Source organism: Triturus cristatus, chromosome 6, assembly GCF_964204655.1.
Source record: "Triturus cristatus chromosome 6, aTriCri1.1, whole genome shotgun sequence".
Classification (NCBI taxonomy): Eukaryota; Metazoa; Chordata; class Amphibia; order Caudata; family Salamandridae; genus Triturus; species Triturus cristatus.
The window spans coordinates 883948491-883973121 of NC_140589.1; the positions used below are offsets into that span (position 1 = coordinate 883948491).

Below are 24631 nucleotides of genomic sequence, written 5' to 3' on the forward strand. Positions count from 1 at the left end.
GCGATGCGTTGCTTTGTGGGAAGCAAGAGAAAGAGAAGGGGAGGGCCTATGCAAATGATGGCCTCAGGGCTGTCTGGGAGTCCCTTTTCAGCAGTACTGTTAAAATCCGCCTTGCAACCAGATTGGTCGGGTAAGCTGAAAAACACCAGGCATGATTGGGCACCAGGTCCTCTAGGCCCTTGGAGGACATATCGGCGCTGCATCCCTCAGTTTCTGAGGTCCAAGAAATGTTCACCCTCCACCCTAATAGAGAGGTCTTGGCCGATCGTGGCCGATCGGGGCAGAAGGGAGCAGGGCAAGATGCTCATGATCCTGCTCTAATAATGAACTGCCTTCCTCTCTCCTTACCTGTGGTTCTGCCTGGCTGCTTGGTTCCAGTTGTAGGCCTACATCCCACAGGCAATTTGCTTGTCCCTCTCACACATGTAAATGGGTCAGCACTCAAGTGCACACACCTGCCTGCACCCACAGACCCTCTCACACACACTTTTCTCAACAAGATTTTTTCCTAGTTTAGAGACTCAGAGACCCATGTTGAAATACAAAAGCAGCACACCACATGACGGCCTTCACATAGAATCCAGCAGCAAATGGGAAACTTTTAACTAGCCGTGGTCCTATTACTGCAGCCCTACCATGGAACGACTGCTGGATGAGTCCTGCTCGAGAATATTGAACCTACAACAAGTCTGAGGTAAATAAGAATTCCACAGGAATACCATAAAACAGGGACCTATGACCCTTTCGAGCCAGATAGGAGTCGAACCTACAATCTTCTGATCCGTAGTCAGACGCGTTATCCATTGCGCCACTGGCCCCATGTAGGATTACCCATACTTTTGTCCTTAAGAGGACCAGAAGTTGTGTGTGTGTGTGTGTGTGTGTTTTAAAACACCATTCCATCAACCTTTTTAGCCACGTTTACTGCTCACAACCAGAAGACACAAGTAAACCCACCTGACCTCCTGAAATTCTGTTCTGTCAGGTGTTCCTAACTTATACAAAGGACTTTAGGAGGACGAAGGACCTAAAAGTCAGGGGAAATGGTCCTAGGTCCAAGGAAATGTTTTAGATCAGCCTCAGTTTCTTAAATATTCTGCATTAACATCATCAGTTCCACGTCTGTGTGGAGCTGATCTTGAGGACTCCTTAATCAGCAGGCGGGTACAACAATAAAGTGTTTAATATTACAATACAGGCGAAAATTCAGACACCTTGTCATAGGCTCACCTTGTCCAGGGACCCAAGCATGCTGCCTTTCACCTCTCAGAGCCCTTCACCTAACCTACTGTGCAGCTGTCTCACCTTTAATATCACTGTTCCACAGGCAGCATGATGTCACAATGTTCCTTGTCAGTAGCCTGAACCATGAGCCTTTGCAACCCTGGCATAATCTACATACTTCCAATTGGTGAAGTCTTGGACCACAAATGCAGTGAAGAATAATGGATTGTTACTCTTCATGCATTTTTGCCCATTGGCTCAGATTTGAATGCTTACTGGCCATACGAGCATCTCTGCCAGGCCACCCTATGTCTAGAGACCGTAGATTTAGAGAGTTTATAAACATTGTAGGTTCATCAATGAAGTGTGCTCGCTTCGGCGGCACATATACTAAAATTGGAACGATACAGAGAAGATTAGCATGGCCCCTGCGCAAGGATGACACGCAAATTCGTGAAGCGTTCCATATTTTTACCAGCTTTCAGGAGAGAAATGTTCTATGTTTTCAAGACTAATTGAAATAATAAAGCAGGTTCCAGTGCTTTCCTCCTAATATCTATTTTTCAATTTGTCTCTCCTCAACATTTTTAATGTATTTACCTCGCAGTAATGAAGGTGCACTCTATGGCCAGCTGCATTTAGCAAGGAAGCCTGCAGGACTTCTGGGACTTTTCTTTCCCTTCTTCAGCCTCCCTGTCATTATTCTTCACAACCCCCAAATCTATACTGCTGCCAGCGATGCGTTGCTTTGTGGGAAGCAAGAGAAAGAGAAGGGGAGGGCCTATGCAAATGATGGCCTCACGGCTGTCTGGGAGTCCCTTTTCAGCAGTACTGTTAAAATCCGCCTTGCAACCAGATTGGTCGGGTAAGCTGAAAAACACCAGGCATGATTGGGCACCAGGTCCTCTAGGCCCTTGGAGGACATATCGGCGCTGCATCCCTCAGTTTCTGAGGTCCAAGAAATGTTCACCCTCCACCCTAATAGAGAGGTCTTGGCCGATCGTGGCCGATCGGGCAGAAGGGAGCAGGGCAAGATGCTCATGATCCTGCTCTAATAATGAACTGCCTTCCTCTCTCCTTACCTGTGGTTCTGCCTGGCTGCTTGGTTCCAGTTGTAGGCCTACATCCCACAGGCAATTTGCTTGTCCCTCTCACACATGTAAATGGGTCAGCACTCAAGTGCACACACCTGCCTGCACCCACAGACCCTCTCACACACACTTTTCTCAACAAGATTTTTTCCTAGTTTAGAGACTCAGAGACCCATGTTGAAATACAAAAGCAGCACACCACATGACGGCCTTCACATAGAATCCAGCAGCAAATGGGAAACTTTTAACTAGCCGTGGTCCTATTACTGCAGCCCTACCATGGAACGACTGCTGGATGAGTCCTGCTCGAGAAGATTGAACCTACAACAAGTCTGAGGTAAATAAGAATTCCACAGGAATACCATAAAACAGGGACCTATGACCCTTTCGAGCCAGATAGGAGTCGAACCTACAATCTTCTGATCCGTAGTCAGACGCGTTATCCATTGCGCCACTGGCCCCATGTAGGATTACCCATACTTTTGTCCTTAAGAGGACCAGAAGTTGTGTGTGTGTGTGTGTGTGTGTGTGTGTGTGTGTTTTAAAACACCATTCCATCAACCTTTTTAGCCACGTTTACTGCTCACAACCAGAAGACACAAGTAAACCCACCTGACCTCCTGAAATTCTGTTCTGTCAGGTGTTCCTAACTTATACAAAGGACTTTAGGAGGACGAAGGACCTAAAAGTCAGGGGAAATGGTCCTAGGTCCAAGGAAATGTTTTAGATCAGCCTCAGTTTCTTAAATATTCTGCATTAACATCATCAGTTCCACGTCTGTGTGGAGCTGATCTTGAGGACTCCTTAATCAGCAGGCGGGTACAACAATAAAGTGTTTAATATTACAATACAGGCGAAAATTCAGACACCTTGTCATAGGCTCACCTTGTCCAGGGACCCAAGCATGCTGCCTTTCACCTCTCAGAGCCCTTCACCTAACCTACTGTGCAGCTGTCTCACCTTTAATATCACTGTTCCACAGGCAGCATGATGTCACAATGTTCCTTGTCAGTAGCCTGAACCATGAGCCTTTGCAACCCTGGCATAATCTACATACTTCCAATTGGTGAAGTCTTGGACCACAAATGCAGTGAAGAATAATGGATTGTTACTCTTCATGCATTTTTGCCCATTGGCTCAGATTTGAATGCTTACTGGCCATACGAGCATCTCTGCCAGGCCACCCTATGTCTAGAGACCGTAGATTTAGAGAGTTTATAAACATTGTAGGTTCATCAATGAAGTGTGCTCGCTTCGGCGGCACATATACTAAAATTGGAACGATACAGAGAAGATTAGCATGGCCCCTGCGCAAGGATGACACGCAAATTCGTGAAGCGTTCCATATTTTTACCAGCTTTCAGGAGAGAAATGTTCTATGTTTTCAAGACTAATTGAAATAATAAAGCAGGTTCCAGTGCTTTCCTCCTAATATCTATTTTTCAATTTGTCTCTCCTCAACATTTTTAATGTATTTACCTCGCAGTAATGAAGGTGCACTCTATGGCCAGCTGCATTTAGCAAGGAAGCCTGCAGGACTTCTGGGACTTTTCTTTCCCTTCTTCAGCCTCCCTGTCATTATTCTTCACAACCCCCAAATCTATACTGCTGCCAGCGATGCGTTGCTTTGTGGGAAGCAAGAGAAAGAGAAGGGGAGGGCCTATGCAAATGATGGCCTCACGGCTGTCTGGGAGTCCCTTTTCAGCAGTACTGTTAAAATCCGCCTTGCAACCAGATTGGTCGGGTAAGCTGAAAAACACCAGGCATGATTGGGCACCAGGTCCTCTAGGCCCTTGGAGGACATATCGGCGCTGCATCCCTCAGTTTCTGAGGTCCAAGAAATGTTCACCCTCCACCCTAATAGAGAGGTCTTGGCCGATCGTGGCCGATCGGGGCAGAAGGGAGCAGGGCAAGATGCTCATGATCCTGCTCTAATAATGAACTGCCTTCCTCTCTCCTTACCTGTGGTTCTGCCTGGCTGCTTGGTTCCAGTTGTAGGCCTACATCCCACAGGCAATTTGCTTGTCCCTCTCACACATGTAAATGGGTCAGCACTCAAGTGCACACACCTGCCTGCACCCACAGACCCTCTCACACACACTTTTCTCAACAAGATTTTTTCCTAGTTTAGAGACTCAGAGACCCATGTTGAAATACAAAAGCAGCACACCACATGACGGCCTTCACATAGAATCCAGCAGCAAATGGGAAACTTTTAACTAGCCGTGGTCCTATTACTGCAGCCCTACCATGGAACGACTGCTGGATGAGTCCTGCTCGAGAATATTGAACCTACAACAAGTCTGAGGTAAATAAGAATTCCACAGGAATACCATAAAACAGGGACCTATGACCCTTTCGAGCCAGATAGGAGTCGAACCTACAATCTTCTGATCCGTAGTCAGACGCGTTATCCATTGCGCCACTGGCCCCATGTAGGATTACCCATACTTTTGTCCTTAAGAGGACCAGAAGTTGTGTGTGTGTGTGTGTGTGTGTTTTAAAACACCATTCCATCAACCTTTTTAGCCACGTTTACTGCTCACAACCAGAAGACACAAGTAAACCCACCTGACCTCCTGAAATTCTGTTCTGTCAGGTGTTCCTAACTTATACAAAGGACTTTAGGAGGACGAAGGACCTAAAAGTCAGGGGAAATGGTCCTAGGTCCAAGGAAATGTTTTAGATCAGCCTCAGTTTCTTAAATATTCTGCATTAACATCATCAGTTCCACGTCTGTGTGGAGCTGATCTTGAGGACTCCTTAATCAGCAGGCGGGTACAACAATAAAGTGTTTAATATTACAATACAGGCGAAAATTCAGACACCTTGTCATAGGCTCACCTTGTCCAGGGACCCAAGCATGCTGCCTTTCACCTCTCAGAGCCCTTCACCTAACCTACTGTGCAGCTGTCTCACCTTTAATATCACTGTTCCACAGGCAGCATGATGTCACAATGTTCCTTGTCAGTAGCCTGAACCATGAGCCTTTGCAACCCTGGCATAATCTACATACTTCCAATTGGTGAAGTCTTGGACCACAAATGCAGTGAAGAATAATGGATTGTTACTCTTCATGCATTTTTGCCCATTGGCTCAGATTTGAATGCTTACTGGCCATACGAGCATCTCTGCCAGGCCACCCTATGTCTAGAGACCGTAGATTTAGAGAGTTTATAAACATTGTAGGTTCATCAATGAAGTGTGCTCGCTTCGGCGGCACATATACTAAAATTGGAACGATACAGAGAAGATTAGCATGGCCCCTGCGCAAGGATGACACGCAAATTCGTGAAGCGTTCCATATTTTTACCAGCTTTCAGGAGAGAAATGTTCTATGTTTTCAAGACTAATTGAAATAATAAAGCAGGTTCCAGTGCTTTCCTCCTAATATCTATTTTTCAATTTGTCTCTCCTCAACATTTTTAATGTATTTACCTCGCAGTAATGAAGGTGCACTCTATGGCCAGCTGCATTTAGCAAGGAAGCCTGCAGGACTTCTGGGACTTTTCTTTCCCTTCTTCAGCCTCCCTGTCATTATTCTTCACAACCCCCAAATCTATACTGCTGCCAGCGATGCGTTGCTTTGTGGGAAGCAAGAGAAAGAGAAGGGGAGGGCCTATGCAAATGATGGCCTCAGGGCTGTCTGGGAGTCCCTTTTCAGCAGTACTGTTAAAATCCGCCTTGCAACCAGATTGGTCGGGTAAGCTGAAAAACACCAGGCATGATTGGGCACCAGGTCCTCTAGGCCCTTGGAGGACATATCGGCGCTGCATCCCTCAGTTTCTGAGGTCCAAGAAATGTTCACCCTCCACCCTAATAGAGAGGTCTTGGCCGATCGTGGCCGATCGGGGCAGAAGGGAGCAGGGCAAGATGCTCATGATCCTGCTCTAATAATGAACTGCCTTCCTCTCTCCTTACCTGTGGTTCTGCCTGGCTGCTTGGTTCCAGTTGTAGGCCTACATCCCACAGGCAATTTGCTTGTCCCTCTCACACATGTAAATGGGTCAGCACTCAAGTGCACACACCTGCCTGCACCCACAGACCCTCTCACACACACTTTTCTCAACAAGATTTTTTCCTAGTTTAGAGACTCAGAGACCCATGTTGAAATACAAAAGCAGCACACCACATGACGGCCTTCACATAGAATCCAGCAGCAAATGGGAAACTTTTAACTAGCCGTGGTCCTATTACTGCAGCCCTACCATGGAACGACTGCTGGATGAGTCCTGCTCGAGAATATTGAACCTACAACAAGTCTGAGGTAAATAAGAATTCCACAGGAATACCATAAAACAGGGACCTATGACCCTTTCGAGCCAGATAGGAGTCGAACCTACAATCTTCTGATCCGTAGTCAGACGCGTTATCCATTGCGCCACTGGCCCCATGTAGGATTACCCATACTTTTGTCCTTAAGAGGACCAGAAGTTGTGTGTGTGTGTGTGTGTGTGTTTTAAAACACCATTCCATCAACCTTTTTAGCCACGTTTACTGCTCACAACCAGAAGACACAAGTAAACCCACCTGACCTCCTGAAATTCTGTTCTGTCAGGTGTTCCTAACTTATACAAAGGACTTTAGGAGGACGAAGGACCTAAAAGTCAGGGGAAATGGTCCTAGGTCCAAGGAAATGTTTTAGATCAGCCTCAGTTTCTTAAATATTCTGCATTAACATCATCAGTTCCACGTCTGTGTGGAGCTGATCTTGAGGACTCCTTAATCAGCAGGCGGGTACAACAATAAAGTGTTTAATATTACAATACAGGCGAAAATTCAGACACCTTGTCATAGGCTCACCTTGTCCAGGGACCCAAGCATGCTGCCTTTCACCTCTCAGAGCCCTTCACCTAACCTACTGTGCAGCTGTCTCACCTTTAATATCACTGTTCCACAGGCAGCATGATGTCACAATGTTCCTTGTCAGTAGCCTGAACCATGAGCCTTTGCAACCCTGGCATAATCTACATACTTCCAATTGGTGAAGTCTTGGACCACAAATGCAGTGAAGAATAATGGATTGTTACTCTTCATGCATTTTTGCCCATTGGCTCAGATTTGAATGCTTACTGGCCATACGAGCATCTCTGCCAGGCCACCCTATGTCTAGAGACCGTAGATTTAGAGAGTTTATAAACATTGTAGGTTCATCAATGAAGTGTGCTCGCTTCGGCGGCACATATACTAAAATTGGAACGATACAGAGAAGATTAGCATGGCCCCTGCGCAAGGATGACACGCAAATTCGTGAAGCGTTCCATATTTTTACCAGCTTTCAGGAGAGAAATGTTCTATGTTTTCAAGACTAATTGAAATAATAAAGCAGGTTCCAGTGCTTTCCTCCTAATATCTATTTTTCAATTTGTCTCTCCTCAACATTTTTAATGTATTTACCTCGCAGTAATGAAGGTGCACTCTATGGCCAGCTGCATTTAGCAAGGAAGCCTGCAGGACTTCTGGGACTTTTCTTTCCCTTCTTCAGCCTCCCTGTCATTATTCTTCACAACCCCCAAATCTATACTGCTGCCAGCGATGCGTTGCTTTGTGGGAAGCAAGAGAAAGAGAAGGGGAGGGCCTATGCAAATGATGGCCTCAGGGCTGTCTGGGAGTCCCTTTTCAGCAGTACTGTTAAAATCCGCCTTGCAACCAGATTGGTCGGGTAAGCTGAAAAACACCAGGCATGATTGGGCACCAGGTCCTCTAGGCCCTTGGAGGACATATCGGCGCTGCATCCCTCAGTTTCTGAGGTCCAAGAAATGTTCACGCTCCACCCTAATAGAGAGGTCTTGGCCGATCGTGGCCGATCGGGGCAGAAGGGAGCAGGGCAAGATGCTCATGATCCTGCTCTAATAATGAACTGCCTTCCTCTCTCCTTACCTGTGGTTCTGCCTGGCTGCTTGGTTCCAGTTGTAGGCCTACATCCCACAGGCAATTTGCTTGTCCCTCTCACACATGTAAATGGGTCAGCACTCAAGTGCACACACCTGCCTGCACCCACAGACCCTCTCACACACACTTTTCTCAACAAGATTTTTTCCTAGTTTAGAGACTCAGAGACCCATGTTGAAATACAAAAGCAGCACACCACATGACGGCCTTCACATAGAATCCAGCAGCAAATGGGAAACTTTTAACTAGCCGTGGTCCTATTACTGCAGCCCTACCATGGAACGACTGCTGGATGAGTCCTGCTCGAGAATATTGAACCTACAACAAGTCTGAGGTAAATAAGAATTCCACAGGAATACCATAAAACAGGGACCTATGACCCTTTCGAGCCAGATAGGAGTCGAACCTACAATCTTCTGATCCGTAGTCAGACGCGTTATCCATTGCGCCACTGGCCCCATGTAGGATTACCCATACTTTTGTCCTTAAGAGGACCAGAAGTTGTGTGTGTGTGTGTGTGTGTGTTTTAAAACACCATTCCATCAACCTTTTTAGCCACGTTTACTGCTCACAACCAGAAGACACAAGTAAACCCACCTGACCTCCTGAAATTCTGTTCTGTCAGGTGTTCCTAACTTATACAAAGGACTTTAGGAGGACGAAGGACCTAAAAGTCAGGGGAAATGGTCCTAGGTCCAAGGAAATGTTTTAGATCAGCCTCAGTTTCTTAAATATTCTGCATTAACATCATCAGTTCCACGTCTGTGTGGAGCTGATCTTGAGGACTCCTTAATCAGCAGGCGGGTACAACAATAAAGTGTTTAATATTACAATACAGGCGAAAATTCAGACACCTTGTCATAGGCTCACCTTGTCCAGGGACCCAAGCATGCTGCCTTTCACCTCTCAGAGCCCTTCACCTAACCTACTGTGCAGCTGTCTCACCTTTAATATCACTGTTCCACAGGCAGCATGATGTCACAATGTTCCTTGTCAGTAGCCTGAACCATGAGCCTTTGCAACCCTGGCATAATCTACATACTTCCAATTGGTGAAGTCTTGGACCACAAATGCAGTGAAGAATAATGGATTGTTACTCTTCATGCATTTTTGCCCATTGGCTCAGATTTGAATGCTTACTGGCCATACGAGCATCTCTGCCAGGCCACCCTATGTCTAGAGACCGTAGATTTAGAGAGTTTATAAACATTGTAGGTTCATCAATGAAGTGTGCTCGCTTCGGCGGCACATATACTAAAATTGGAACGATACAGAGAAGATTAGCATGGCCCCTGCGCAAGGATGACACGCAAATTCGTGAAGCGTTCCATATTTTTACCAGCTTTCAGGAGAGAAATGTTCTATGTTTTCAAGACTAATTGAAATAATAAAGCAGGTTCCAGTGCTTTCCTCCTAATATCTATTTTTCAATTTGTCTCTCCTCAACATTTTTAATGTATTTACCTCGCAGTAATGAAGGTGCACTCTATGGCCAGCTGCATTTAGCAAGGAAGCCTGCAGGACTTCTGGGACTTTTCTTTCCCTTCTTCAGCCTCCCTGTCATTATTCTTCACAACCCCCAAATCTATACTGCTGCCAGCGATGCGTTGCTTTGTGGGAAGCAAGAGAAAGAGAAGGGGAGGGCCTATGCAAATGATGGCCTCAGGGCTGTCTGGGAGTCCCTTTTCAGCAGTACTGTTAAAATCCGCCTTGCAACCAGATTGGTCGGGTAAGCTGAAAAACACCAGGCATGATTGGGCACCAGGTCCTCTAGGCCCTTGGAGGACATATCGGCGCTGCATCCCTCAGTTTCTGAGGTCCAAGAAATGTTCACCCTCCACCCTAATAGAGAGGTCTTGGCCGATCGTGGCCGATCGGGGCAGAAGGGAGCAGGGCAAGATGCTCATGATCCTGCTCTAATAATGAACTGCCTTCCTCTCTCCTTACCTGTGGTTCTGCCTGGCTGCTTGGTTCCAGTTGTAGGCCTACATCCCACAGGCAATTTGCTTGTCCCTCTCACACATGTAAATGGGTCAGCACTCAAGTGCACACACCTGCCTGCACCCACAGACCCTCTCACACACACTTTTCTCAACAAGATTTTTTCCTAGTTTAGAGACTCAGAGACCCATGTTGAAATACAAAAGCAGCACACCACATGACGGCCTTCACATAGAATCCAGCAGCAAATGGGAAACTTTTAACTAGCCGTGGTCCTATTACTGCAGCCCTACCATGGAACGACTGCTGGATGAGTCCTGCTCGAGAATATTGAACCTACAACAAGTCTGAGGTAAATAAGAATTCCACAGGAATACCATAAAACAGGGACCTATGACCCTTTCGAGCCAGATAGGAGTCGAACCTACAATCTTCTGATCCGTAGTCAGACGCGTTATCCATTGCGCCACTGGCCCCATGTAGGATTACCCATACTTTTGTCCTTAAGAGGACCAGAAGTTGTGTGTGTGTGTTTTAAAACACCATTCCATCAACCTTTTTAGCCACGTTTACTGCTCACAACCAGAAGACACAAGTAAACCCACCTGACCTCCTGAAATTCTGTTCTGTCAGGTGTTCCTAACTTATACAAAGGACTTTAGGAGGACGAAGGACCTAAAAGTCAGGGGAAATGGTCCTAGGTCCAAGGAAATGTTTTAGATCAGCCTCAGTTTCTTAAATATTCTGCATTAACATCATCAGTTCCACGTCTGTGTGGAGCTGATCTTGAGGACTCCTTAATCAGCAGGCGGGTACAACAATAAAGTGTTTAATATTACAATACAGGCGAAAATTCAGACACCTTGTCATAGGCTCACCTTGTCCAGGGACCCAAGCATGCTGCCTTTCACCTCTCAGAGCCCTTCACCTAACCTACTGTGCAGCTGTCTCACCTTTAATATCACTGTTCCACAGGCAGCATGATGTCACAATGTTCCTTGTCAGTAGCCTGAACCATGAGCCTTTGCAACCCTGGCATAATCTACATACTTCCAATTGGTGAAGTCTTGGACCACAAATGCAGTGAAGAATAATGGATTGTTACTCTTCATGCATTTTTGCCCATTGGCTCAGATTTGAATGCTTACTGGCCATACGAGCATCTCTGCCAGGCCACCCTATGTCTAGAGACCGTAGATTTAGAGAGTTTATAAACATTGTAGGTTCATCAATGAAGTGTGCTCGCTTCGGCGGCACATATACTAAAATTGGAACGATACAGAGAAGATTAGCATGGCCCCTGCGCAAGGATGACACGCAAATTCGTGAAGCGTTCCATATTTTTACCAGCTTTCAGGAGAGAAATGTTCTATGTTTTCAAGACTAATTGAAATAATAAAGCAGGTTCCAGTGCTTTCCTCCTAATATCTATTTTTCAATTTGTCTCTCCTCAACATTTTTAATGTATTTACCTCGCAGTAATGAAGGTGCACTCTATGGCCAGCTGCATTTAGCAAGGAAGCCTGCAGGACTTCTGGGACTTTTCTTTCCCTTCTTCAGCCTCCCTGTCATTATTCTTCACAACCCCCAAATCTATACTGCTGCCAGCGATGCGTTGCTTTGTGGGAAGCAAGAGAAAGAGAAGGGGAGGGCCTATGCAAATGATGGCCTCAGGGCTGTCTGGGAGTCCCTTTTCAGCAGTACTGTTAAAATCCGCCTTGCAACCAGATTGGTCGGGTAAGCTGAAAAACACCAGGCATGATTGGGCACCAGGTCCTCTAGGCCCTTGGAGGACATATCGGCGCTGCATCCCTCAGTTTCTGAGGTCCAAGAAATGTTCACGCTCCACCCTAATAGAGAGGTCTTGGCCGATCGTGGCCGATCGGGGCAGAAGGGAGCAGGGCAAGATGCTCATGATCCTGCTCTAATAATGAACTGCCTTCCTCTCTCCTTACCTGTGGTTCTGCCTGGCTGCTTGGTTCCAGTTGTAGGCCTACATCCCACAGGCAATTTGCTTGTCCCTCTCACACATGTAAATGGGTCAGCACTCAAGTGCACACACCTGCCTGCACCCACAGACCCTCTCACACACACTTTTCTCAACAAGATTTTTTCCTAGTTTAGAGACTCAGAGACCCATGTTGAAATACAAAAGCAGCACACCACATGACGGCCTTCACATAGAATCCAGCAGCAAATGGGAAACTTTTAACTAGCCGTGGTCCTATTACTGCAGCCCTACCATGGAACGACTGCTGGATGAGTCCTGCTCGAGAATATTGAACCTACAACAAGTCTGAGGTAAATAAGAATTCCACAGGAATACCATAAAACAGGGACCTATGACCCTTTCGAGCCAGATAGGAGTCGAACCTACAATCTTCTGATCCGTAGTCAGACGCGTTATCCATTGCGCCACTGGCCCCATGTAGGATTACCCATACTTTTGTCCTTAAGAGGACCAGAAGTTGTGTGTGTGTGTGTGTGTGTGTTTTAAAACACCATTCCATCAACCTTTTTAGCCACGTTTACTGCTCACAACCAGAAGACACAAGTAAACCCACCTGACCTCCTGAAATTCTGTTCTGTCAGGTGTTCCTAACTTATACAAAGGACTTTAGGAGGACGAAGGACCTAAAAGTCAGGGGAAATGGTCCTAGGTCCAAGGAAATGTTTTAGATCAGCCTCAGTTTCTTAAATATTCTGCATTAACATCATCAGTTCCACGTCTGTGTGGAGCTGATCTTGAGGACTCCTTAATCAGCAGGCGGGTACAACAATAAAGTGTTTAATATTACAATACAGGCGAAAATTCAGACACCTTGTCATAGGCTCACCTTGTCCAGGGACCCAAGCATGCTGCCTTTCACCTCTCAGAGCCCTTCACCTAACCTACTGTGCAGCTGTCTCACCTTTAATATCACTGTTCCACAGGCAGCATGATGTCACAATGTTCCTTGTCAGTAGCCTGAACCATGAGCCTTTGCAACCCTGGCATAATCTACATACTTCCAATTGGTGAAGTCTTGGACCACAAATGCAGTGAAGAATAATGGATTGTTACTCTTCATGCATTTTTGCCCATTGGCTCAGATTTGAATGCTTACTGGCCATACGAGCATCTCTGCCAGGCCACCCTATGTCTAGAGACCGTAGATTTAGAGAGTTTATAAACATTGTAGGTTCATCAATGAAGTGTGCTCGCTTCGGCGGCACATATACTAAAATTGGAACGATACAGAGAAGATTAGCATGGCCCCTGCGCAAGGATGACACGCAAATTCGTGAAGCGTTCCATATTTTTACCAGCTTTCAGGAGAGAAATGTTCTATGTTTTCAAGACTAATTGAAATAATAAAGCAGGTTCCAGTGCTTTCCTCCTAATATCTATTTTTCAATTTGTCTCTCCTCAACATTTTTAATGTATTTACCTCGCAGTAATGAAGGTGCACTCTATGGCCAGCTGCATTTAGCAAGGAAGCCTGCAGGACTTCTGGGACTTTTCTTTCCCTTCTTCAGCCTCCCTGTCATTATTCTTCACAACCCCCAAATCTATACTGCTGCCAGCGATGCGTTGCTTTGTGGGAAGCAAGAGAAAGAGAAGGGGAGGGCCTATGCAAATGATGGCCTCAGGGCTGTCTGGGAGTCCCTTTTCAGCAGTACTGTTAAAATCCGCCTTGCAACCAGATTGGTCGGGTAAGCTGAAAAACACCAGGCATGATTGGGCACCAGGTCCTCTAGGCCCTTGGAGGACATATCGGCGCTGCATCCCTCAGTTTCTGAGGTCCAAGAAATGTTCACCCTCCACCCTAATAGAGAGGTCTTGGCCGATCGTGGCCGATCGGGGCAGAAGGGAGCAGGGCAAGATGCTCATGATCCTGCTCTAATAATGAACTGCCTTCCTCTCTCCTTACCTGTGGTTCTGCCTGGCTGCTTGGTTCCAGTTGTAGGCCTACATCCCACAGGCAATTTGCTTGTCCCTCTCACACATGTAAATGGGTCAGCACTCAAGTGCACACACCTGCCTGCACCCACAGACCCTCTCACACACTTTTCTCAACAAGATTTTTTCCTAGTTTAGAGACTCAGAGACCCATGTTGAAATACAAAAGCAGCACACCACATGACGGCCTTCACATAGAATCCAGCAGCAAATGGGAAACTTTTAACTAGCCGTGGTCCTATTACTGCAGCCCTACCATGGAACGACTGCTGGATGAGTCCTGCTCGAGAATATTGAACCTACAACAAGTCTGAGGTAAATAAGAATTCCACAGGAATACCATAAAACAGGGACCTATGACCCTTTCGAGCCAGATAGGAGTCGAACCTACAATCTTCTGATCCGTAGTCAGACGCGTTATCCATTGCGCCACTGGCCCCATGTAGGATTACCCATACTTTTGTCCTTAAGAGGACCAGAAGTTGTGTGTGTGTGTTTTAAAACACCATTCCATCAACCTTTTTAGCCACGTTTACTGCTCACAACCAGAAGACACAAGTAAACCCACCTGACCTCCTGAAATTCTGTTCTGTCAGGTGTTCCTAACTTATACAAAGGACTTTAGGAGGACGAAGGACCTAAAAGTCAGGGGAAATGGTCCTAGGTCCAAGGAAATGTTTTAGATCAGCCTCAGTTTCTTAAATATTCTGCATTAACATCATCAGTTCCACGTCTGTGTGGAGCTGATCTTGAGGACTCCTTAATCAGCAGGCGGGTACAACAATAAAGTGTTTAATATTACAATACAGGCGAAAATTCAGACACCTTGTCATAGGCTCACCTTGTCCAGGGACCCAAGCATGCTGCCTTTCACCTCTCAGAGCCCTTCACCTAACCTACTGTGCAGCTGTCTCACCTTTAATATCACTGTTCCACAGGCAGCATGATGTCACAATGTTCCTTGTCAGTAGCCTGAACCATGAGCCTTTGCAACCCTGGCATAATCTACATACTTCCAATTGGTGAAGTCTTGGACCACAAATGCAGTGAAGAATAATGGATTGTTACTCTTCATGCATTTTTGCCCATTGGCTCAGATTTGAATGCTTACTGGCCATACGAGCATCTCTGCCAGGCCACCCTATGTCTAGAGACCGTAGATTTAGAGAGTTTATAAACATTGTAGGTTCATCAATGAAGTGTGCTCGCTTCGGCGGCACATATACTAAAATTGGAACGATACAGAGAAGATTAGCATGGCCCCTGCGCAAGGATGACACGCAAATTCGTGAAGCGTTCCATATTTTTACCAGCTTTCAGGAGAGAAATGTTCTATGTTTTCAAGACTAATTGAAATAATAAAGCAGGTTCCAGTGCTTTCCTCCTAATATCTATTTTTCAATTTGTCTCTCCTCAACATTTTTAATGTATTTACCTCGCAGTAATGAAGGTGCACTCTATGGCCAGCTGCATTTAGCAAGGAAGCCTGCAGGACTTCTGGGACTTTTCTTTCCCTTCTTCAGCCTCCCTGTCATTATTCTTCACAACCCCCAAATCTATACTGCTGCCAGCGATGCGTTGCTTTGTGGGAAGCAAGAGAAAGAGAAGGGGAGGGCCTATGCAAATGATGGCCTCAGGGCTGTCTGGGAGTCCCTTTTCAGCAGTACTGTTAAAATCCGCCTTGCAACCAGATTGGTCGGGTAAGCTGAAAAACACCAGGCATGATTGGGCACCAGGTCCTCTAGGCCCTTGGAGGACATATCGGCGCTGCATCCCTCAGTTTCTGAGGTCCAAGAAATGTTCACGCTCCACCCTAATAGAGAGGTCTTGGCCGATCGTGGCCGATCGGGGCAGAAGGGAGCAGGGCAAGATGCTCATGATCCTGCTCTAATAATGAACTGCCTTCCTCTCTCCTTACCTGTGGTTCTGCCTGGCTGCTTGGTTCCAGTTGTAGGCCTACATCCCACAGGCAATTTGCTTGTCCCTCTCACACATGTAAATGGGTCAGCACTCAAGTGCACACACCTGCCTGCACCCACAGACCCTCTCACACACACTTTTCTCAACAAGATTTTTTCCTAGTTTAGAGACTCAGAGACCCATGTTGAAATACAAAAGCAGCACACCACATGACGGCCTTCACATAGAATCCAGCAGCAAATGGGAAACTTTTAACTAGCCGTGGTCCTATTACTGCAGCCCTACCATGGAACGACTGCTGGATGAGTCCTGCTCGAGAATATTGAACCTACAACAAGTCTGAGGTAAATAAGAATTCCACAGGAATACCATAAAACAGGGACCTATGACCCTTTCGAGCCAGATAGGAGTCGAACCTACAATCTTCTGATCCGTAGTCAGACGCGTTATCCATTGCGCCACTGGCCCCATGTAGGATTACCCATACTTTTGTCCTTAAGAGGACCAGAAGTTGTGTGTGTGTGTGTGTGTGTGTTTTAAAACACCATTCCATCAACCTTTTTAGCCACGTTTACTGCTCACAACCAGAAGACACAAGTAAACCCACCTGACCTCCTGAAATTCTGTTCTGTCAGGTGTTCCTAACTTATACAAAGGACTTTAGGAGGACGAAGGACCTAAAAGTCAGGGGAAATGGTCCTAGGTCCAAGGAAATGTTTTAGATCAGCCTCAGTTTCTTAAATATTCTGCATTAACATCATCAGTTCCACGTCTGTGTGGAGCTGATCTTGAGGACTCCTTAATCAGCAGGCGGGTACAACAATAAAGTGTTTAATATTACAATACAGGCGAAAATTCAGACACCTTGTCATAGGCTCACCTTGTCCAGGGACCCAAGCATGCTGCCTTTCACCTCTCAGAGCCCTTCACCTAACCTACTGTGCAGCTGTCTCACCTTTAATATCACTGTTCCACAGGCAGCATGATGTCACAATGTTCCTTGTCAGTAGCCTGAACCATGAGCCTTTGCAACCCTGGCATAATCTACATACTTCCAATTGGTGAAGTCTTGGACCACAAATGCAGTGAAGAATAATGGATTGTTACTCTTCATGCATTTTTGCCCATTGGCTCAGATTTGAATGCTTACTGGCCATACGAGCATCTCTGCCAGGCCACCCTATGTCTAGAGACCGTAGATTTAGAGAGTTTATAAACATTGTAGGTTCATCAATGAAGTGTGCTCGCTTCGGCGGCACATATACTAAAATTGGAACGATACAGAGAAGATTAGCATGGCCCCTGCGCAAGGATGACACGCAAATTCGTGAAGCGTTCCATATTTTTACCAGCTTTCAGGAGAGAAATGTTCTATGTTTTCAAGACTAATTGAAATAATAAAGCAGGTTCCAGTGCTTTCCTCCTAATATCTATTTTTCAATTTGTCTCTCCTCAACATTTTTAATGTATTTACCTCGCAGTAATGAAGGTGCACTCTATGGCCAGCTGCATTTAGCAAGGAAGCCTGCAGGACTTCTGGGACTTTTCTTTCCCTTCTTCAGCCTCCCTGTCATTATTCTTCACAACCCCCAAATCTATACTGCTGCCAGCGATGCGTTGCTTTGTGGGAAGCAAGAGAAAGAGAAGGGGAGGGCCTATGCAAATGATGGCCTCAGGGCTGTCTGGGAGTCCCTTTTCAGCAGTACTGTTAAAATCCGCCTTGCAACCAGATTGGTCGGGTAAGCTGAAAAACACCAGGCATGATTGGGCACCAGGTCCTCTAGGCCCTTGGAGGACATATCGGCGCTGCATCCCTCAGTTTCTGAGGTCCAAGAAATGTTCACCCTCCACCCTAATAGAGAGGTCTTGGCCGATCGTGGCCGATCGGGGCAGAAGGGAGCAGGGCAAGATGCTCATGATCCTGCTCTAATAATGAACTGCCTTCCTCTCTCCTTACCTGTGGTTCTGCCTGGCTGCTTGGTTCCAGTTGTAGGCCTACATCCCACAGGCAATTTGCTTGTCCCTCTCACACATGTAAATGGGTCAGCACTCAAGTGCACACACCTGCCTGCACCCACAGACCCTCTCACACACACTTTTCTCAACAAGATTTTTTCCTAGTTTAGAGACTCAGAGACCCATGTTGAAATACAAAAGCAGCACACCACATGACGGCCTTCACATAGAATCCAGCAGCAAATGGGAAACTTTTAACTAGCCGTGGTCCTATTACTGCAGCCCTACCATGGAACGACTGCTGGATGAGTCCTGCTCGAGAATATTGAACCTACAACAAGTCTGAGGTAAATAAGAATTCCACAGGAATACCATAAAACAGGGACCTATGACCCTTTCGAGCCAGATAGGAGTCGAACCTACAATCTTCTGATCCGTAGTCAGACGCGTTATCCATTGCGCCACTGGCCCCATGTAGGATTACCCATACTTTTGTCCTTAAGAGGACCAGAAGTTGTGTGTGTGTGTGTGTGTGTGTTTTAAAACACCATTCCATCAACCTTTTTAGCCACGTTTACTGCTCACAACCAGAAGACACAAGTAAACCCACCTGACCTCCTGAAATTCTGTTCTGTCAGGTGTTCCTAACTTATACAAAGGACTTTAGGAGGACGAAGGACCTAAAAGTCAGGGGAAATGGTCCTAGGTCCAAGGAAATGTTTTAGATCAGCCTCAGTTTCTTAAATATTCTGCATTAACATCATCAGTTCCACGTCTGTGTGGAGCTGATCTTGAGGACTCCTTAATCAGCAGGCGGGTACAACAATAAAGTGTTTAATATTACAATACAGGCGAAAATTCAGACACCTTGTCATAGGCTCACCTTGTCCAGGGACCCAAGCATGCTGCCTTTCACCTCTCAGAGCCCTTCACCTAACCTACTGTGCAGCTGTCTCACCTTTAATATCACTGTTCCACAGGCAGCATGATGTCACAATGTTCCTTGTCAGTAGCCTGAACCATGAGCCTTTGCAACCCTGGCATAATCTACATACTTCCAATTGGTGAAGTCTTGGACCACAAATGCAGTGAAGAATAATGGATTGTTACTCTTCATGCATTTTTGCCCATTGGCTCAGATTTGAATGCTTACTGGCCATACGAGCATCTCTGCCAGGCCACCCTATGTCTAGAGACCGTAGATTTAGAGAGTTTATAAACATTGTAGGTTCATCAATGAAGTGTGCTCGCTTCGGCGGCACATATACTAAAATTGGAACGATACAGAGAAGATTAGCATGGCCCCTGCGCAAGGATGACACGCAAATTCGTGAAGCGTTCCATATTTTTACCAGCTTTCAGGAGAGAAATGTTCTATGTTTTCAAGACTAATTGAAATAATAAAGCAGGTTCCAGTGCTTTCCTCCTAATATCTATTTTTCAATTTGTCTCTCCTCAACATTTTTAATGTATTTACCTCGCAGTAATGAAGGTGCACTCTATGGCCAGCTGCATTTAGCAAGGAAGCCTGCAGGACTTCTGGGACTTTTCTTTCCCTTCTTCAGCCTCCCTGTCATTATTCTTCACAACCCCCAAATCTATACTGCTGCCAGCGATGCGTTGCTTTGTGGGAAGCAAGAGAAAGAGAAGGGGAGGGCCTATGCAAATGATGGCCTCAGGGCTGTCTGGGAGTCCCTTTTCAGCAGTACTGTTAAAATCCGCCTTGCAACCAGATTGGTCGGGTAAGCTGAAAAACACCAGGCATGATTGGGCACCAGGTCCTCTAGGCCCTTGGAGGACATATCGGCGCTGCATCCCTCAGTTTCTGAGGTCCAAGAAATGTTCACCCTCCACCCTAATAGAGAGGTCTTGGCCGATCGTGGCCGATCGGGGCAGAAGGGAGCAGGGCAAGATGCTCATGATCCTGCTCTAATAATGAACTGCCTTCCTCTCTCCTTACCTGTGGTTCTGCCTGGCTGCTTGGTTCCAGTTGTAGGCCTACATCCCACAGGCAATTTGCTTGTCCCTCTCACACATGTAAATGGGTCAGCACTCAAGTGCACACACCTGCCTGCACCCACAGACCCTCTCACACACACTTTTCTCAACAAGATTTTTTCCTAGTTTAGAGACTCAGAGACCCATGTTGAAATACAAAAGCAGCACACCACATGACGGCCTTCACATAGAATCCAGCAGCAAATGGGAAACTTTTAACTAGCCGTGGTCCTATTACTGCAGCCCTACCATGGAACGACTGCTGGATGAGTCCTGCTCGAGAATATTGAACCTACAACAAGTCTGAGGTAAATAAGAATTCCACAGGAATACCATAAAACAGGGACCTATGACCCTTTCGAGCCAGATAGGAGTCGAACCTACAATCTTCTGATCCGTAGTCAGACGCGTTATCCATTGCGCCACTGGCCCCATGTAGGATTACCCATACTTTTGTCCTTAAGAGGACCAGAAGTTGTGTGTGTGTGTGTGTGTGTGTTTTAAAACACCATTCCATCAACCTTTTTAGCCACGTTTACTGCTCACAACCAGAAGACACAAGTAAACCCACCTGACCTCCTGAAATTCTGTTCTGTCAGGTGTTCCTAACTTATACAAAGGACTTTAGGAGGACGAAGGACCTAAAAGTCAGGGGAAATGGTCCTAGGTCCAAGGAAATGTTTTAGATCAGCCTCAGTTTCTTAAATATTCTGCATTAACATCATCAGTTCCACGTCTGTGTGGAGCTGATCTTGAGGACTCCTTAATCAGCAGGCGGGTACAACAATAAAGTGTTTAATATTACAATACAGGCGAAAATTCAGACACCTTGTCATAGGCTCACCTTGTCCAGGGACCCAAGCATGCTGCCTTTCACCTCTCAGAGCCCTTCACCTAACCTACTGTGCAGCTGTCTCACCTTTAATATCACTGTTCCACAGGCAGCATGATGTCACAATGTTCCTTGTCAGTAGCCTGAACCATGAGCCTTTGCAACCCTGGCATAATCTACATACTTCCAATTGGTGAAGTCTTGGACCACAAATGCAGTGAAGAATAATGGATTGTTACTCTTCATGCATTTTTGCCCATTGGCTCAGATTTGAATGCTTACTGGCCATACGAGCATCTCTGCCAGGCCACCCTATGTCTAGAGACCGTAGATTTAGAGAGTTTATAAACATTGTAGGTTCATCAATGAAGTGTGCTCGCTTCGGCGGCACATATACTAAAATTGGAACGATACAGAGAAGATTAGCATGGCCCCTGCGCAAGGATGACACGCAAATTCGTGAAGCGTTCCATATTTTTACCAGCTTTCAGGAGAGAAATGTTCTATGTTTTCAAGACTAATTGAAATAATAAAGCAGGTTCCAGTGCTTTCCTCCTAATATCTATTTTTCAATTTGTCTCTCCTCAACATTTTTAATGTATTTACCTCGCAGTAATGAAGGTGCACTCTATGGCCAGCTGCATTTAGCAAGGAAGCCTGCAGGACTTCTGGGACTTTTCTTTCCCTTCTTCAGCCTCCCTGTCATTATTCTTCACAACCCCCAAATCTATACTGCTGCCAGCGATGCGTTGCTTTGTGGGAAGCAAGAGAAAGAGAAGGGGAGGGCCTATGCAAATGATGGCCTCAGGGCTGTCTGGGAGTCCCTTTTCAGCAGTACTGTTAAAATCCGCCTTGCAACCAGATTGGTCGGGTAAGCTGAAAAACACCAGGCATGATTGGGCACCAGGTCCTCTAGGCCCTTGGAGGACATATCGGCGCTGCATCCCTCAGTTTCTGAGGTCCAAGAAATGTTCACCCTCCACCCTAATAGAGAGGTCTTGGCCGATCGTGGCCGATCGGGGCAGAAGGGAGCAGGGCAAGATGCTCATGATCCTGCTCTAATAATGAACTGCCTTCCTCTCTCCTTACCTGTGGTTCTGCCTGGCTGCTTGGTTCCAGTTGTAGGCCTACATCCCACAGGCAATTTGCTTGTCCCTCTCACACATGTAAATGGGTCAGCACTCAAGTGCACACACCTGCCTGCACCCACAGACCCTCTCACACACACTTTTCTCAACAAGATTTTTTCCTAGTTTAGAGACTCAGAGACCCATGTTGAAATACAAAAGCAGCACACCACATGACGGCCTTCACATAGAATCCAGCAGCAAATGGGAAACTTTTAACTAGCCGTGGTCCTATTACTGCAGCCCTACCATGGAACGACTGCTGGATGAGTCCTGCTCGAGAATATTGAACCTACAACAAGTCTGAGGTAAATAAGAATTCCACAGGAATACCATAAAACAGGGACCTATGACCCTTTCGAGCCAGATAGGAGTCGAACCTACAATCTTCTGATCCGTAGTCAGACGCGTTATCCATTGCGCCACTGGCCCCATGTAGGATTACCCATACTTTTGTCCTTAAGAGGACCAGAAGTTGTGTGTGTGTGTGTGTGTGTGTTTTAAAACACCATTCCATCAACCTTTTTAGCCACGTTTACTGCTCACAACCAGAAGACACAAGTAAACCCACCTGACCTCCTGAAATTCTGTTCTGTCAGGTGTTCCTAACTTATACAAAGGACTTTAGGAGGACGAAGGACCTAAAAGTCAGGGGAAATGGTCCTAGGTCCAAGGAAATGTTTTAGATCAGCCTCAGTTTCTTAAATATTCTGCATTAACATCATCAGTTCCACGTCTGTGTGGAGCTGATCTTGAGGACTCCTTAATCAGCAGGCGGGTACAACAATAAAGTGTTTAATATTACAATACAGGCGAAAATTCAGACACCTTGTCATAGGCTCACCTTGTCCAGGGACCCAAGCATGCTGCCTTTCACCTCTCAGAGCCCTTCACCTAACCTACTGTGCAGCTGTCTCACCTTTAATATCACTGTTCCACAGGCAGCATGATGTCACAATGTTCCTTGTCAGTAGCCTGAACCATGAGCCTTTGCAACCCTGGCATAATCTACATACTTCCAATTGGTGAAGTCTTGGACCACAAATGCAGTGAAGAATAATGGATTGTTACTCTTCATGCATTTTTGCCCATTGGCTCAGATTTGAATGCTTACTGGCCATACGAGCATCTCTGCCAGGCCACCCTATGTCTAGAGACCGTAGATTTAGAGAGTTTATAAACATTGTAGGTTCATCAATGAAGTGTGCTCGCTTCGGCGGCACATATACTAAAATTGGAACGATACAGAGAAGATTAGCATGGCCCCTGCGCAAGGATGACACGCAAATTCGTGAAGCGTTCCATATTTTTACCAGCTTTCAGGAGAGAAATGTTCTATGTTTTCAAGACTAATTGAAATAATAAAGCAGGTTCCAGTGCTTTCCTCCTAATATCTATTTTTCAATTTGTCTCTCCTCAACATTTTTAATGTATTTACCTCGCAGTAATGAAGGTGCACTCTATGGCCAGCTGCATTTAGCAAGGAAGCCTGCAGGACTTCTGGGACTTTTCTTTCCCTTCTTCAGCCTCCCTGTCATTATTCTTCACAACCCCCAAATCTATACTGCTGCCAGCGATGCGTTGCTTTGTGGGAAGCAAGAGAAAGAGAAGGGGAGGGCCTATGCAAATGATGGCCTCAGGGCTGTCTGGGAGTCCCTTTTCAGCAGTACTGTTAAAATCCGCCTTGCAACCAGATTGGTCGGGTAAGCTGAAAAACACCAGGCATGATTGGGCACCAGGTCCTCTAGGCCCTTGGAGGACATATCGGCGCTGCATCCCTCAGTTTCTGAGGTCCAAGAAATGTTCACCCTCCACCCTAATAGAGAGGTCTTGGCCGATCGTGGCCGATCGGGGCAGAAGGGAGCAGGGCAAGATGCTCATGATCCTGCTCTAATAATGAACTGCCTTCCTCTCTCCTTACCTGTGGTTCTGCCTGGCTGCTTGGTTCCAGTTGTAGGCCTACATCCCACAGGCAATTTGCTTGTCCCTCTCACACATGTAAATGGGTCAGCACTCAAGTGCACACACCTGCCTGCACCCACAGACCCTCTCACACACTTTTCTCAACAAGATTTTTTCCTAGTTTAGAGACTCAGAGACCCATGTTGAAATACAAAAGCAGCACACCACATGACGGCCTTCACATAGAATCCAGCAGCAAATGGGAAACTTTTAACTAGCCGTGGTCCTATTACTGCAGCCCTACCATGGAACGACTGCTGGATGAGTCCTGCTCGAGAATATTGAACCTACAACAAGTCTGAGGTAAATAAGAATTCCACAGGAATACCATAAAACAGGGACCTATGACCCTTTCGAGCCAGATAGGAGTCGAACCTACAATCTTCTGATCCGTAGTCAGACGCGTTATCCATTGCGCCACTGGCCCCATGTAGGATTACCCATACTTTTGTCCTTAAGAGGACCAGAAGTTGTGTGTGTGTGTTTTAAAACACCATTCCATCAACCTTTTTAGCCACGTTTACTGCTCACAACCAGAAGACACAAGTAAACCCACCTGACCTCCTGAAATTCTGTTCTGTCAGGTGTTCCTAACTTATACAAAGGACTTTAGGAGGACGAAGGACCTAAAAGTCAGGGGAAATGGTCCTAGGTCCAAGGAAATGTTTTAGATCAGCCTCAGTTTCTTAAATATTCTGCATTAACATCATCAGTTCCACGTCTGTGTGGAGCTGATCTTGAGGAC

The 24631-nt window shown here is 46.1% G+C and overlaps 25 non-coding genes across 25 annotated transcripts; 12 read left to right on the top strand and 13 right to left on the bottom strand.

Annotated features, from left to right (window-relative positions):
• Positions 1 to 745: 745 nt before the first annotated feature.
• On the bottom strand, positions 746 to 818 carry TRNAR-ACG (transfer RNA arginine (anticodon ACG)). The gene has a single exon. It is a non-coding gene; the product is annotated as a tRNA-Arg (tRNA).
• A 772-nt stretch (positions 819 to 1590) lies between these two features.
• On the top strand, positions 1591 to 1697 carry LOC146819958 (U6 spliceosomal RNA). The gene has a single exon (XR_014964366.1). It is a non-coding gene; the product is annotated as a U6 spliceosomal RNA (small nuclear RNA).
• Positions 1698 to 2703: 1006 nt separating this feature from the next.
• TRNAR-ACG (transfer RNA arginine (anticodon ACG)) lies at positions 2704 to 2776 on the bottom strand. Its single transcript has one exon. It is a non-coding gene; the product is annotated as a tRNA-Arg (tRNA).
• A 784-nt stretch (positions 2777 to 3560) lies between these two features.
• LOC146819960 (U6 spliceosomal RNA) lies at positions 3561 to 3667 on the top strand. The gene has a single exon (XR_014964367.1). It is a non-coding gene; the product is annotated as a U6 spliceosomal RNA (small nuclear RNA).
• Positions 3668 to 4674: 1007 nt separating this feature from the next.
• Positions 4675 to 4747, bottom strand: TRNAR-ACG (transfer RNA arginine (anticodon ACG)). The gene has a single exon. It is a non-coding gene; the product is annotated as a tRNA-Arg (tRNA).
• A 772-nt stretch (positions 4748 to 5519) lies between these two features.
• LOC146819962 (U6 spliceosomal RNA) lies at positions 5520 to 5626 on the top strand. The gene has a single exon (XR_014964368.1). It is a non-coding gene; the product is annotated as a U6 spliceosomal RNA (small nuclear RNA).
• Positions 5627 to 6633: 1007 nt separating this feature from the next.
• TRNAR-ACG (transfer RNA arginine (anticodon ACG)) lies at positions 6634 to 6706 on the bottom strand. The gene has a single exon. It is a non-coding gene; the product is annotated as a tRNA-Arg (tRNA).
• Positions 6707 to 7478: 772 nt separating this feature from the next.
• On the top strand, positions 7479 to 7585 carry LOC146819964 (U6 spliceosomal RNA). Its single transcript, XR_014964369.1, has one exon. It is a non-coding gene; the product is annotated as a U6 spliceosomal RNA (small nuclear RNA).
• A 1007-nt stretch (positions 7586 to 8592) lies between these two features.
• TRNAR-ACG (transfer RNA arginine (anticodon ACG)) lies at positions 8593 to 8665 on the bottom strand. Its single transcript has one exon. It is a non-coding gene; the product is annotated as a tRNA-Arg (tRNA).
• Positions 8666 to 9437: 772 nt separating this feature from the next.
• LOC146819966 (U6 spliceosomal RNA) lies at positions 9438 to 9544 on the top strand. Its single transcript, XR_014964370.1, has one exon. It is a non-coding gene; the product is annotated as a U6 spliceosomal RNA (small nuclear RNA).
• A 1007-nt stretch (positions 9545 to 10551) lies between these two features.
• TRNAR-ACG (transfer RNA arginine (anticodon ACG)) lies at positions 10552 to 10624 on the bottom strand. The gene has a single exon. It is a non-coding gene; the product is annotated as a tRNA-Arg (tRNA).
• A 762-nt stretch (positions 10625 to 11386) lies between these two features.
• Positions 11387 to 11493, top strand: LOC146819968 (U6 spliceosomal RNA). Its single transcript, XR_014964372.1, has one exon. It is a non-coding gene; the product is annotated as a U6 spliceosomal RNA (small nuclear RNA).
• A 1007-nt stretch (positions 11494 to 12500) lies between these two features.
• On the bottom strand, positions 12501 to 12573 carry TRNAR-ACG (transfer RNA arginine (anticodon ACG)). Its single transcript has one exon. It is a non-coding gene; the product is annotated as a tRNA-Arg (tRNA).
• A 772-nt stretch (positions 12574 to 13345) lies between these two features.
• LOC146819970 (U6 spliceosomal RNA) lies at positions 13346 to 13452 on the top strand. Its single transcript, XR_014964373.1, has one exon. It is a non-coding gene; the product is annotated as a U6 spliceosomal RNA (small nuclear RNA).
• A 1005-nt stretch (positions 13453 to 14457) lies between these two features.
• On the bottom strand, positions 14458 to 14530 carry TRNAR-ACG (transfer RNA arginine (anticodon ACG)). Its single transcript has one exon. It is a non-coding gene; the product is annotated as a tRNA-Arg (tRNA).
• Positions 14531 to 15292: 762 nt separating this feature from the next.
• On the top strand, positions 15293 to 15399 carry LOC146819972 (U6 spliceosomal RNA). Its single transcript, XR_014964374.1, has one exon. It is a non-coding gene; the product is annotated as a U6 spliceosomal RNA (small nuclear RNA).
• A 1007-nt stretch (positions 15400 to 16406) lies between these two features.
• Positions 16407 to 16479, bottom strand: TRNAR-ACG (transfer RNA arginine (anticodon ACG)). Its single transcript has one exon. It is a non-coding gene; the product is annotated as a tRNA-Arg (tRNA).
• A 772-nt stretch (positions 16480 to 17251) lies between these two features.
• LOC146819974 (U6 spliceosomal RNA) lies at positions 17252 to 17358 on the top strand. Its single transcript, XR_014964375.1, has one exon. It is a non-coding gene; the product is annotated as a U6 spliceosomal RNA (small nuclear RNA).
• Positions 17359 to 18365: 1007 nt separating this feature from the next.
• Positions 18366 to 18438, bottom strand: TRNAR-ACG (transfer RNA arginine (anticodon ACG)). Its single transcript has one exon. It is a non-coding gene; the product is annotated as a tRNA-Arg (tRNA).
• Positions 18439 to 19210: 772 nt separating this feature from the next.
• On the top strand, positions 19211 to 19317 carry LOC146819976 (U6 spliceosomal RNA). Its single transcript, XR_014964376.1, has one exon. It is a non-coding gene; the product is annotated as a U6 spliceosomal RNA (small nuclear RNA).
• A 1007-nt stretch (positions 19318 to 20324) lies between these two features.
• TRNAR-ACG (transfer RNA arginine (anticodon ACG)) lies at positions 20325 to 20397 on the bottom strand. The gene has a single exon. It is a non-coding gene; the product is annotated as a tRNA-Arg (tRNA).
• A 772-nt stretch (positions 20398 to 21169) lies between these two features.
• Positions 21170 to 21276, top strand: LOC146819978 (U6 spliceosomal RNA). Its single transcript, XR_014964378.1, has one exon. It is a non-coding gene; the product is annotated as a U6 spliceosomal RNA (small nuclear RNA).
• A 1007-nt stretch (positions 21277 to 22283) lies between these two features.
• On the bottom strand, positions 22284 to 22356 carry TRNAR-ACG (transfer RNA arginine (anticodon ACG)). The gene has a single exon. It is a non-coding gene; the product is annotated as a tRNA-Arg (tRNA).
• A 772-nt stretch (positions 22357 to 23128) lies between these two features.
• LOC146819980 (U6 spliceosomal RNA) lies at positions 23129 to 23235 on the top strand. The gene has a single exon (XR_014964379.1). It is a non-coding gene; the product is annotated as a U6 spliceosomal RNA (small nuclear RNA).
• Positions 23236 to 24240: 1005 nt separating this feature from the next.
• TRNAR-ACG (transfer RNA arginine (anticodon ACG)) lies at positions 24241 to 24313 on the bottom strand. Its single transcript has one exon. It is a non-coding gene; the product is annotated as a tRNA-Arg (tRNA).
• Between the last annotated feature and the right edge of the window lie 318 nt (positions 24314 to 24631).